The sequence below is a fragment of the Oncorhynchus mykiss genome, chromosome 5, assembly GCF_057628025.1.
Source record: "Oncorhynchus mykiss isolate SJ-2025 chromosome 5, ASM5762802v1, whole genome shotgun sequence".
In the NCBI taxonomy this organism is placed as follows: Eukaryota; Metazoa; Chordata; class Actinopteri; order Salmoniformes; family Salmonidae; genus Oncorhynchus; species Oncorhynchus mykiss.
The window spans coordinates 35,304,493-35,318,507 of NC_143026.1; the positions used below are offsets into that span (position 1 = coordinate 35,304,493).

General features: G+C 42.3%; 1 long non-coding RNA gene across 1 annotated transcript in view; it reads left to right on the forward strand.

The window, feature by feature from the left end:
* Window positions 1-8,719, forward strand: part of LOC149983252 (uncharacterized) — a 222,149-nt gene extending 213,430 nt beyond the window's left edge. Inside the window, exon 3 of the long non-coding RNA XR_016495995.1 lies at window positions 8,598-8,719. This is a non-coding gene — a long non-coding RNA (uncharacterized LOC149983252). The remainder of the gene's footprint in view (window positions 1-8,597) is intronic.
* The last annotated feature ends 5,296 nt before the right edge of the window (window positions 8,720-14,015 follow it).

Consider the following 14,015-nt stretch of genomic DNA (forward strand, 5'->3'; position numbering starts at 1 on the left):
AGAAACAAAGAGATCTTCTGTTGAATCTGACAATTAATCTTAATGGTTGTACAGTCGTCTCAAATAAAACTGTGAAGGACCTCGGCGTTACTCTGGACCCTCATCTCTCTTTTGAAGAACATATCAAGACTGTTTCAAGGACAGCTTTTTTCCATCTACGTAACATTACAAAAATCAGAAACTTTCTGTCCAAAAATGACGCAGAAAAATGTATCCATAATTTTGTCACTTCTAGGTTAGACTACTGAAATGCTCTACTTTCCGGCTACCCGGATAAAGCACTAAATAAACTTCAGTTAGTGCAAAATACGGCTGCTAGAATCCTGACTAGAACCCTAAAAAATTATCATATTACTCCAGTGCTAGCCTCCCTGCACTGGCTTCCTGTCAAGGCAAGGGCTGATTTCAAGGTTTTACTGCTAACCTACAAAGCATTACATGGGCTTGCTCCTACCTATCTCTCTGAGAGACGTACGCTGCGGTCACAAGACGCAGGCCTCCTAATTGTCCCTAGAATTTCTAAGCAAACTGCTAGAGGCAGAGCTTTCTCCTATAGAGCTCCATTTTTATGGAATGGTCTGCCTACTCATGTGAGAGACGCAAACTCGGTCTCAACCTTTAAGTCTTTACTGAAGACTCATCTCTTCAGTGGGTCATATGATTGAGTGTAGTCTGGCCCATGAGTGTGAAGGTGAACGGAAAGGTTCTGGAGCAACGAACCGCCCTTGCTGTCTCTGCCTGGCCGGTTCACCTCTTTCCAGTGGGATTCTCTGCCTCTAACCCTATTACAGGGGCTGAGTCACTGGCTTACTAGGGCTCTTTCATACCGTCCCTAGGAGGGGTGCGTCACTTGAGTGGGTTGAGTCACTGATGTGATCTTCCTGTCTGGGTTGGCGCTCCCCCTTGGGTTGTGCCGTGGCGTAGATCTTTGTGGGCTATACTCGGCCTTGTCTCAGGATGGTAAGTTGGTGGTTGAAGATATCCCTCTAGTGGTGTGGGGGCTGTGCTTTGGCAAAGTGGGTAGTGTTATATCTTTCCTGTTTGGCCCTGTCCGGGGGTGTCGTCGGATGGGGCCACAGTGTCTCCTGACACCTCCTGTCTCAGCCTCCAGTATTTATGCTGCAGTAGTTTATGTGTCGGGGGGCTAGGGTCAGTTTGTTATATCTGGAGTACTTCTCCTGTCCTATCCGGTGTCCTGTGTGAATTTAAGTATGCTCTCTCTAATTCTCTCTTTCTTTCTTTCTCTCTCTCAGAGGACCTGGGCCCTAGGACCATGCATCAGGACTACCTGACTACCTGCCATGACATCATTTTCTGGAATTTTCCAAGCTGTGTAAAGGCACAGTCAACTTAGTGTATGTAAACTTCTGACCCACTGGAATTGTGATACAGTGAATTATAAGTGAAATAATCTGTCTGTGAACAATTGTTGGAAAAATCACTTGTGTCATGCACAAAGTAGATGTCCAAAATGTGTGAGGTGGTTGAAAGAACTAGTTTTAATGACTCCAACCTAAGTGTATGTAAACTTCCGACTTCAACTGTATATGTTTCCTCTGTTCCATGTCCGTTGGTCTTGTGAGTACCTGTGCTATGTTGTATCGGCTTGCGTGTTAGTGTGCATTTGTTACTACAGGTCTCATCCCGTGTATTGTTATTACCGGTCTCGTCCCGTATGTTTATTCGCTCTTTGTTTGTTTGGGCCCTGTGTTATATATACAGTATATATATATATACACGTGTTTGTTTTGGGCTTCGTCCCCGTCATGTTCATGACGTACGCTATTTTTGGTAGAGAAATAAACAAATTCCTGCGCCTGTCTCTTATCATTATACAAAGTGATACTAATATCCACAGGGTAAAATATTGTAGTCAGTCTAAATTAGGTTTTATGAAGTCAAAGAATACTTTCCGATTAAACGTAATGATGTGTATAATTTCTGATGTAGTGTGGTGTTTTGCTATGAGTGTAGAGAAAGAACAATGTCCTTGATTACATGATGATCACTCCGGTAATATAGTGCAAATATCAAAGGGTAGCATAGTTCAATAGACAGGTGCTCTATACATTTAAAACAATATAAACCATACCATGTCCTGCACTCTTAACCCACTCGACGATACATCTATTGTGGATAATAAACAGTGCCTTCAGAAAGTACTCACAGCCCTTCACTTTTTCCTCATTTTGTTGTTATAGCCGGAAATTAAAATTGATTACATTTTGGGGTCATTGGCCTACACACAATACCCCATAATGTAAAAGTGGTATTATGTTTAAAAAAATGTATTATCTTACAAATTAATAAAAAATGAAAAGCTGAAATGTCTTGATTGAATAAGTAACTTTGTTATGGCAAGCCTAAAAAAGTTCAGGCTAAAAATGTACTTAACAAGTCACATAATAAATTGCATGGACTCTGTGTGCAATAATAGTGTTTAAATAATATGCTTTTTTAAAATAACTACCTCATCGCTGTACCACACACGTACAATTATCTGTAAGATCCCTTATTTGAGCAGGGAACTTCAAACACAGATTCAACCACAAAGAACAGGGAGGTTTTCCAATGCCTCGCAAAGAAGGAGACCTACAGTATTGGTAGATAAAAGAAACAACCACAAAAAACAGACAATGAATATCCATTTGACTATGGTGAAGTTATTCATTTCACTTTGGATGGTGTATCAATACACCCAGTCACTACAAAAATACAGACAAGCTTCCTAATTCCGATGCCAGAGAAGAAGGAAAAGAAGGATTTCACCATGAGGCCAATGACGACTTTAAAACAATTAGAGTTTAATTGCTGTGATAGAAGAAAACTAAGGACGGATCAACAACATTGTAGTTCCTCCACAATAATAACCTAATTGACAGAGTGGAAAGACAGAAGCCTGTATAGAATAAAAAATATTCCAAAACATGCATCCTGTCTATGACAAGGGTGGCTGGAGTCTTTGAAAATTTCTAGGGTCTTTCTCTGACACCGCCTGGTATAGAGGTCCTGGATGGCAGGAAGCTTGGCCCCAGTGATGTACTGGGCTGTACTCACTACCCTCTGTAGTGCCTTGCGGTTGGAGACCGAGCAGTTGCCATACCAGGTAGTGATGCGACTAGTCCGGATGCTCTCGTTGGTGCAGCTGTATAACTTTTTGAGGATCTGATGACCCATGCCAAATCTTTTCAGTCTCCTGAATGGGAATAGGCTTTATCGTGCCCTCTTCACGACTGTCTTGGTGTGTTTGGACCACAATAGTTGATGTGGACACCAAGGAACTTGAAGCTCTCAACCTGCTCCACTACAGCCCCATTGATGAGAATGGGGGCATGCTTGGTCCTCTTTTTCCTGTAGTCCACAATCATCTCCTTTGTCTTGAACACGTTGAGGGAGAGGTTGTTGTCCTGGCACCACACGGCCAGGTCTCTGACCTCCTCCCTATAGACTGGCTCATCGTTATCGATGATCAGGCCTACTGTTGTGTCATCAGCAAACTTGATGATGTTGGAGTCGTGCCTGGCCATGCAGTCATGAGTGAACAGGGAGTACAGGAAGAGACTGAGCACCCACCCCTGAGGGGCCCCTGCATTGAGGATCAGAGTGGCGGATGTGTAGTTACCTACCTGTACCACCTGGGGGCGGCCAAACCCGGATGCAGTGGCAGATTCCCAGGGTCCTTAGCTTAATGATGAGCTTTGAGGGCACTATGGTGTTGAATGCTGAGCTGTAGTCAATGAAAAGCATTTTCACATAGAAAATTATTTTTGTGCAGGTGGGAAAGGGCAATCTGGAGAGCAATATAAATTGCATTATCTCTGGATCTGCTGGGGCAGTATGCAAATCGGAGTTGGTCTAGGATTTCTGGGATGATGGTGTTGATGTGAGCACTTCTTGGCTACATACGTGAGTGCTATGGGACGGTAGTGATTTAGTAATCCTGGGCACAGGGACTATGGTGATCTGCTTGAAATGTGTTGGTATTACAGACTTAGGGACACATTGAAAATGTCAGCGAAGACACTTGCCAGTTAGTCAGCGCATGCTCGGAGTACACGTCCTGGTAATCCGTCTGGCCCTGTGGCCTTGTGAATGTTGACCTGTTTAAAGGTCTTACTCACACCGGCTACGTAGAGCGTGATCACACAGTCGTCCGGAACAGCTGATGCTCTCATGCATGTTTCAGTGTTACTTGCCTCGAAGCGAGCATAGAAGAAATGTAGCTAGTTTGGTCGGATCATGTCACTGGGCAGCTTACGGCTGTGCTTCCCTTTGTAGTCTGTAATAGTTTGCAAGCCCTGCCACATCTGACGAGCATCGGAGCCAGTGTAGTAAGATTAAATCTTAGTCCTGTATTGATGCTTTGCCTGTTTGATGGTTCGTCGGAGGGCATAGCAGGATTTCTCATAAGCTTCCGGGTTAGAGTTCCGTTCCTTGAAAGCTGCAGCTGTCTGTATGTACAGTCACAGTGGGACAAAGTCATCAATGCACTTATTGATGAAGCCAGTGGCTGATGTGGTGTACTCCTGAATGCCATCGGAAGAATCCAGGAACATATTCCAGTCTGTGCTAGCAAAACGGTTCTGTAGCTTAGCATCTGCTGCATCGGACCACTTTTTTATTAACAGAGTTACTGGTGGTTCCTGCTTTAGTTTTTGCTTGTAAGCAGGAATCAGGAGGATATAATTATGTTCAGATTTGCCAAATGGGGGGCGAGGGAGAGCTTTGTGCGCATCTCTGTGTGTGGAGTAAAGGTAGTCTATAGTTTTTTCCCCCTCTGGTTGCACATTTAACATGCTGGTATAAATTAGGTACAACGGATTTAAGTTTCCCTGCATTAAAGTCTCTGGCCACTAGGAGCGTTGCCTCTGGATGAACGCTTTCCTGTTTGCTTACGGCCGTATACATCTCATTGAGTGCGCTCTTAATGCCAGCTTTGGTTTGTGATGGTAAATAGACAGCTATGAAGAATATAGATGAAAACACTCTTGGTAAAAAAGTGTGGTCTACAGCTTAACATGATACTCTATCTCAGGCGAGCAAAACCTTGAGACTTCCTTAGATTTCATGCACCAGCTGTTGTTTACAAATATACATAGATCACCACCCCTTGTCTTAGCAGAGGCTGCTGTTCTATCCTGACGAAAAAGTGTAAAACCCACCAGCTGTATTTTATTCATGTCATCGTTCAGCCACGACTCTGTGAAAAATAAGATATTACAGTTTTTAATGTCCCATTGCTGTATTTCCTTTATAATTGTTTTAACGACATCACAAAATAACAACCAAAATGACATTAGAGGTCTTTAGATCCCCTCTGACCCTTCCCCATGATCTATATTATAAATATTGTTCTAATTTTCGCTTTAGAATGTGTTCGAGTTTAGTCTGTAAAAGTTTTCTTAAAACAAAGGCACATTCCTCTGGTGAACATTGGAGAGGGAGATGCTGAATGTTCTGTCCTTGATTTACAACAGGGTGTGAGGTGTTAACCCCCACCAGTTATTTAACCTGTTGAGTGTAGGGGGCAGTATTATGATGTTTGGATGAAAAACGTACCCAAATGAAACTGCCTATTTCTCAGGCCCAGAATCTAGAATATGCATATAATTGTCAGATTAGGATAGAAAAGTTTCCAAAACTGTCAAAATATTGTCTGTGAGTATAACAGAACCGATATTGTAGGCGAAAACCTGAGGAAAATCCAACCAGGAAGTGCCTAAGAGAAACAAATCTCCCTGTTCCATTGCATGCCTTCCCTCCATTTAAAGGGATATCAACCATATTCATTTCCCTATGGCTTGCACACGTTGTGAACAGTCTTTAGACATAGTTTCAGGCTTTTATTCTGAAAAATGAGCGAGAACGATTACATTGCGTCAGTGGATGGCTGGGTGCCAGCAGAGCTTTGCATGCGCAACAGCTTGGAGCAGACATTTTCTCTCTCTCTCCTATTGAAAGAGCTACGGTCTGGTTGAAATATTATCGATTATTTATTGTAAAAACAATCTGAGGATTGATTATAAAAACGTTTTACATGTTTCTACGAACTTTACGGATACTTTTTGGAATTTTCGTCTGCCCCGTCGTGACCACTCGAGCCTGTGGATTTCTGAACAAAACGTGCCAACCACGTTTTTGGATATAAAAATAGTCTTTATCGAACAAAAGTAACATTTATTGTGTAACTGGGAGTCTCGTGAGTGCAAAAACCCAAAGATCATCAAAGGTAAGCGATTCATTTTATTGCTTTTCTAACTTTCGTGACCAATCTACTTTGCTGCTAGCTCTTTGTAATGTTTTGTCTGCTAGGAGAGATGTCCTTACATAAACGATTGGATAGCTTTTGCTGTAAAGCTTTTTTGAAATCTGACACACCAGATGAATTTACAACAAGCTAAGCTGTGTTTTGCACTTGTGATTTCGTGAAAATTAAATATTTTCAGTAATTTAATAACTTCTTGACGCTACCCATCCCTGTCGCGGGATCATTTTCGTCAGCAACCGCTGAATAGCACAGCGCAACAGTCAAATAATATTACATAAAAGTATTCATATTCATGAAATCACAAGTGCAATATTGCAAAACACAGTTTAGCCTTTTGTTAATCCACCTGTCGTCTCAGATTTTGAAATTATGCTTTACAGCGAAAGCAATCCAAGCATTTGTGTAAGTTTACCGAAAGCCTAACATAGCATTATGTACACTTAGCATCAGGAAGCTTGGTCACGAAAATCAGAAAAGCAATCAAATTATCCGTTTACCTTTGATGATCTTTGGATGTTTTCACTGACGAGACTTCCCGTTACACAACAAATGTTCCTTTTGTTCAATAAAGATTATTCTTATACCCAAAATACCTCCGTTTGTTTGTGGCGTTATGGTCAGAAATCCACAGGAAAGAGCGGTCGATAATATATCAACCGAGCGTGTAGGTTTTTCAATAACAGCAGGAGGAACAATGCCGGCTTTACTCTGTAGCGCAAAAACTCACTCAGACAAGTTCTGGCCTGGTTTAGATCTTATCTGTCGGAAAGATATCAGTTGTGAATGGTTTGTCCTCTGACAAATCAACTGTAAATTTCGGTGTTCCTCAAGGTTCCGTTTTAGGACCACTATTGTTTTCACTATATATTTTACCTCTTGGGGATGTCATTCGAAAACATAATGTTAACCTTCACTGCTATGCGGATGACACACAGCTGTACATTTCAATGAAACATGGTGAAGCCCCAAAATTGCCCTCGCTAGAAGCATGTGTTTCAGACATAAGGAAGTGGATGGCTGCAAACGTTCTACTTTTAAACTCGGACAAAACAGAGTTGATTGTTCTAGGTCCCAAGAAACAAAGAGATCTTCTGTTGAATCTGACAATTAATCTTAATGGTTGTACAGTCGTCTCAAATAAAACTGTGAAGGACCTCGGCGTTACTCTGGACCCTCATCTCTCTTTTGAAGAACATATCAAGACTGTTTCAAGGACAGCTTTTTTCCATCTACGTAACATTACAAAAATCAGAAACTTTCTGTCCAAAAATGACGCAGAAAAATGTATCCATAATTTTGTCACTTCTAGGTTAGACTACTGAAATGCTCTACTTTCCGGCTACCCGGATAAAGCACTAAATAAACTTCAGTTAGTGCAAAATACGGCTGCTAGAATCCTGACTAGAACCCTAAAAAATTATCATATTACTCCAGTGCTAGCCTCCCTGCACTGGCTTCCTGTCAAGGCAAGGGCTGATTTCAAGGTTTTACTGCTAACCTACAAAGCATTACATGGGCTTGCTCCTACCTATCTCTCTGAGAGACGTACGCTGCGGTCACAAGACGCAGGCCTCCTAATTGTCCCTAGAATTTCTAAGCAAACTGCTAGAGGCAGAGCTTTCTCCTATAGAGCTCCATTTTTATGGAATGGTCTGCCTACTCATGTGAGAGACGCAAACTCGGTCTCAACCTTTAAGTCTTTACTGAAGACTCATCTCTTCAGTGGGTCATATGATTGAGTGTAGTCTGGCCCATGAGTGTGAAGGTGAACGGAAAGGTTCTGGAGCAACGAACCGCCCTTGCTGTCTCTGCCTGGCCGGTTCACCTCTTTCCAGTGGGATTCTCTGCCTCTAACCCTATTACAGGGGCTGAGTCACTGGCTTACTAGGGCTCTTTCATACCGTCCCTAGGAGGGGTGCGTCACTTGAGTGGGTTGAGTCACTGATGTGATCTTCCTGTCTGGGTTGGCGCTCCCCCTTGGGTTGTGCCGTGGCGTAGATCTTTGTGGGCTATACTCGGCCTTGTCTCAGGATGGTAAGTTGGTGGTTGAAGATATCCCTCTAGTGGTGTGGGGGCTGTGCTTTGGCAAAGTGGGTAGTGTTATATCTTTCCTGTTTGGCCCTGTCCGGGGGTGTCGTCGGATGGGGCCACAGTGTCTCCTGACACCTCCTGTCTCAGCCTCCAGTATTTATGCTGCAGTAGTTTATGTGTCGGGGGGCTAGGGTCAGTTTGTTATATCTGGAGTACTTCTCCTGTCCTATCCGGTGTCCTGTGTGAATTTAAGTATGCTCTCTCTAATTCTCTCTTTCTTTCTTTCTCTCTCTCAGAGGACCTGGGCCCTAGGACCATGCATCAGGACTACCTGACATGATGACTCCTTGCTGTCCCCAATCCACCTGGCCGTGCTGCTGCTCCAGTTTCAACTGTTCTGCCTGTGATTATTATTATTTGACCATGCTGGTCACTTATGAACATTTGAACATCTTGGCCTTGTTCTGTTATAATCTCCACCCGGCACAGCCAGAAGAGGACTGGCCACCCCACATAGCCTGGTTCTTCTCTAGGTTTCTTGCTAGGTTTTGGCCTTTCTAGGGAGTTTTTCCTAGCCACCGTGCTTCTACACATGCATTGCTTGCTGTTTGGGGTTTTAGGCTGGGTTTCTGTACAGCACTTTGAGATATCAGCTGATGTACGAAGGGCTATATAAATACATTTGATTTGATTTGAGAGCCCCCACCTATCCACTTACGCAGTGTGATCTTTCACGCTAATTTTTCCTAAATAAATGCCTGAAACGATGTCTAAAGACTGTTGACACCTTAGGGAAGCCAGAGAAAAAGGAATCTGGTAGATATCCCTTTAAATGGAGGATAGGCATGCATAGGAAAATAAGGGTTTCAAAATAAGAGGCACTTCCTGAATGGATTTTCCTCAGGGTTTCGCCTGCAATATCAGTTCTGTTATACTCACAGACAATATTTTGACAGTTTTGGAAACTTTAGTGTTTTCTATCCTAATATGTCAATTACATGCATATTCTCGCATCTGGTCCTGAGAAATAGGCCGTTTACTTTGGGAACGTGATTCTTCCAAACATACAAATAGCGCCCCTTAGCTTCAAGAGGTTATTTTGAATTTGGAGCTCTGCAATTCAGAGGATATTGACGAAAATTATCCCGCTAACCGGATGGGTGCGCCAAGAAGTTAAACTGAAAGTGTCTTCCCCATTTAACCCAACCCTTCTGAATCAGAGAGGTGTGGGAGGCTTCCTTAAACAACATCATCACCCCAGGAGCAGTTGTTATTTGGGGTTAACTGCCCTTGCTCAAGGTGCAGAACAGCAGAGTTTTGCACCTTGCCGGCTCAGGGATTTGAACCAGTGAGCTTTTGGTTACTGACCCAACACTGTTGAACCGCTGAAGTACATGCCTGTGTAAATTCCGCCAACTGCTGTGTGTGTGAATTTTCTTTTAAACACATGCATGCCTATGTTAACTTATTTCTCAATTTTCACCTAAAGACATACCCTAATCTAACTGCCTGTAGCTCATCCCCAGAGGCAAGGATATGCATATTCTTGGTATCATTTGAAAGGAAACACTCTGAATTTTGTGGAAATGTGAATTTAATGTAGGACAATATAACACAATAGATCTGGTAGAAGAAAATACAAGGAAATAAACATACATGTTCTGTTTTTTATTGTTGCTGCATCATCTTTCAAATGACCAAGAACAGCCAAACATACAGACAGGATGCTGGGGATGATTTGAATGAAGAACATAAGATGGCAACAATAGCTGAGCAAATTTTTGGACAGAACTTCAAAAATTAGCGAGCTACATGACATTTAGCATGAAGTCACCCAGGAGTCCCACATAAATGTACCCAAATGTACCCAAGTGGCCAAATTGGTACAGTGATACATTTGGAAGGAAAGAACTATATACAAAATACATAAATGCTATTCTAACACCCCCCCCCCCCCCAAAAAAAAAAAATATACATAAATATTTAAAAAAATAAAAAAATAATAATAATACAAACAATTAACAAGGGCAACTATTTACATATTTTCTATTTACAATATTGTGAAGAACCTCAGTCCTCTACACAATATTGTGCTGCTGGTGCCATGGCCCATAGCAGTCTCTTTCTGCTGTAAAGTAAAGGCTTACTGAACAGGTGGTCCTGGTGATGGGGAATTTCCTGTGACAAAGGGCACAACGACGTCTCCTTACTGTGCCCGTTTTGCCCTGAGGCACATTCATGCCTGCAGAGATGAATCTGGGCAGGTGAACACCACTGGTTGGAGCAGAAGGGACAGAGGTAGAGGGGACAGAAGGTGCTACAGTGGACTTGCTGTGGCTAGCAAGCTCCTGGATGAGCAGCTCCCTGAAGGCTAGCTGTGAGATGGGGGGCTGTCCACAGCTCTTAGCCATTTCCTTCTGGAGGATGAAGGCATCCACCACAGCAATGTCAATGAAATGATAGAAACATGTCTGATACCATTTCATGTTCTTGTGGAGAACATTGTAGTATCATATCAGCGCATCTGACAAGTCCACACCTCCCATGCTTTTGTTGTAGTCCTTCACAACAGCTGGAATGGGGACATTTTTTGTGGTCCGTGCCACGGCACTGTCCTTCACACGCCTGACGACGTATCTATTTATTTCCTCTATAATTTTGGTTAAATCTGTATACCTAGACTTTGTTTTAGCTTTTCCTGATTTATTCGCCATATTTTAAATATATAAACTTATTGAAAATGCTATTGAATGTGTACTGCTATGCGTAACACCCGTGGCTCTGTCAAGTAGGATTTGCAATGGCGAATGAACCTCTTTTACGCCAGAATTTACGACAAAGGCTGGTCTTCAAACATATAACCGTTACATATTGCCGTTAACCTCAGCTCATTGGCTATCTTCCAAGCTAGATTTCAAGATGATCAGCGGTCATTGGGCCAAAATACAGTCAATCAACAATAGACTGGTCCTACCATTGGTGCGCAATGATGTCATTGATTGGTGTCTTCAAATCAAGTATGGTTGTGTTAGTAACAACCAGAGGATTGCAATGAAACCAATCATGACTGGATAAACGTTTGTTTATTGTGTGTAATTACCACAAATCTCATTGTCCAAAGTTGAATGAGACGGAAATCATGACGCAAGCGGTTTATAAATGCTTGTAACAAAACGAACATTCACTGTGTAGTTAGGACACTTGGCATTGCCACCAGAGGAACATCTTCAATGGTAAACAATTTATTTTATTGTTATTTCCGACTTTCATGACACTAATGCTTGGTTGGAAAATGCTAGTAATACTTGTGTGTGTGTGTGGCGCCGTCCTCGTAGTAACGGCTTTTTGAAACCTGACACAGCGGCTGGATTAATAAGATGTTCATCTTTTAAATTATGTAAGATACATGTATTTACAAGAATGTTTACTCTAACAAATGGTATATTTAGAATGTTAGCTATCTGCAGTTTCACCAGATGTTGGCCTGGTGGGACGTTAGCGTCTCACCTACCCTAGAGAGGTTAATAAGTGTCAGGATGACTAGATTATTCATAGTCACCTTAAAGTTGTTCCTCCCTGAACTCCATCTCCACCCAGAGGAGGGTATCATGACATTGCCCTGTTGGGTGACATTTATGACACCCCCATAAATACCTTTCCCCATATTCTTTCCACTCCACAGAATGGACTCTTGGAAAGCCCTTTGTTACCACAGAGAAAGTATGGTAACATCAGAAGGAGGGTTTTATGGAACAATAATTACCCTTTCTCAATCAGTTGAAAGTGTCTGTTGGTACTTAAAGAATATGATGTCAGATGAGTTGTTGTCTGGGACATCATATCTGATGATAGGATGGCATAAATTGGATCTTGGAAAGTCTACACTTTCTAGTTCAGTTTCACATGGAATTGTTGTGCAATTTATATGTTTAAATATGAAACAATTTGTGAGAAGACAAAATGTGATTTCAGCTTCTAAATGAGGGAATTGTTTTCATAAGTAAACTTATGCTCACTCAGTGGCCACGCCCAAGTGAACAGACATTGGTTGGAGAGGGATGAAACACACCCTTCTCATCCCCAGTACAAAAGCCCCCGTGACCCAATTCACATTAGACTAAGCAAACCCTGGTGTGAGCTGTAGTTGCGAATGGTTTAAACGACTACTCTAACTAAATTTACATGAGACCAGATCACGTGGAGGTGACGATCGGCATGCTGGAATGGTGAATTTCGACTAGACCAGCCAGAATACGGCATGAGTTGATTAGTATGAACTTTGAACTGTTATTTACTAAAGAAGTGATACATCCTAGACGTCGAGTCATCAGCTGCAGCTGTAAATGTACGTGGCCTAGGAAAGGACAGACAATCTCCTAAGAATGACAGAGTATTTCAACGTATCTGTTCTACAACACTACGACCAGAAAGATTCTTCGAAGGACAGTGGCGATCTCTGCTGGGCAAACCAGTCTTCCATCTTCAACCCATCTATTGAAGCGCAGTTCAGAGTAAATATATATCTGCATTTTCCTTTTCCGAATGGGCGGTTATTAAAATGCACAAGATTCTGTATTTACGGTAGCATAGATTCTCAAGGTCCGATAGAGACCCAATCCCTTTGTCCCTCAGGTCGTCCAACACTTTCATTCAAACACAACCCCCTTCCTTTTGTAACCAGCCGTCATATCGGGTTAGCCCACTAGGGGATTTTCATAACATGATTTGTAATCGATGTATGATTTATCCTGTGTATATATATGTAATTCTGTGTGATTATTTAGGTATTTAGTAAATAAATAATTAAGCCAATTTATGTATTGCTGATTCAACTTGTTAGCTAGGGTTCGTGCAGATAACCAAGTACTTACGACAGTCATAATGAGACTGATCGAGGTGACGATAAATAATTGACTGCTATTGATGTAAAAGATCTTTAAGAGAGTAGATTCGGGAGATATCCACTCTATATAAATGAATGCTTCCATGGTGCCCCAGGTTATTAATAGTTTAATTGTTGCATGGTTTAATTCAATCACGTAATCAATTAAACGTTAGGTAATCGATTTGAGAAAATAGCATGTCATATAATTTAATCATAGTCAGAGACACGACAAGGGCATCAGGATGAGGAGGAGGAGTGATGAGGGGGCGGGCCTTTATCTTCAAATGGGATTTTTTATTTTTTATTGGCTGTCTTGTCTCTTTGCATAACCTCTCCCCTCAGAGCATGATGATGGTTTGGGGGCATCAGACCCCTGCAGTGAGACACATGTTCAGAAGGCCTCACCTGCTGAGATCAGAGACGTTGAGTATTCTGGGGAGATTTACTCCTGAAGCCTCCATTTCATGTAGCCTGTTCAATCTCTGACGCCTCTGAACTTTCTCATCTAGGTCTGCCAGTGAAGCTCCAGACAGGGGATCTAATGAATAAGACCCCACCCCCACCCCCCAAAGGAAGCTGTGTTTCCGTAATAGCTGCTCAGCAGGTGAAGCCCAGCAGGGGCACGGCTCTGTTCATCCCCTTCAAACCCCTCAGGTGCATCGGCTAGGAGGCAGACAGATTCCATCTGCAAAATGCATTCCTGTTTACCCCATCTGTCCTGGGAGACAGACATATGGATGTTGATTACCCTTTCTGCTATTGTCATGGGTAAGAGATTCCCCTTTCATTATGTTCCATACAGATGTGATAAATTGCTAATTTACATACAGT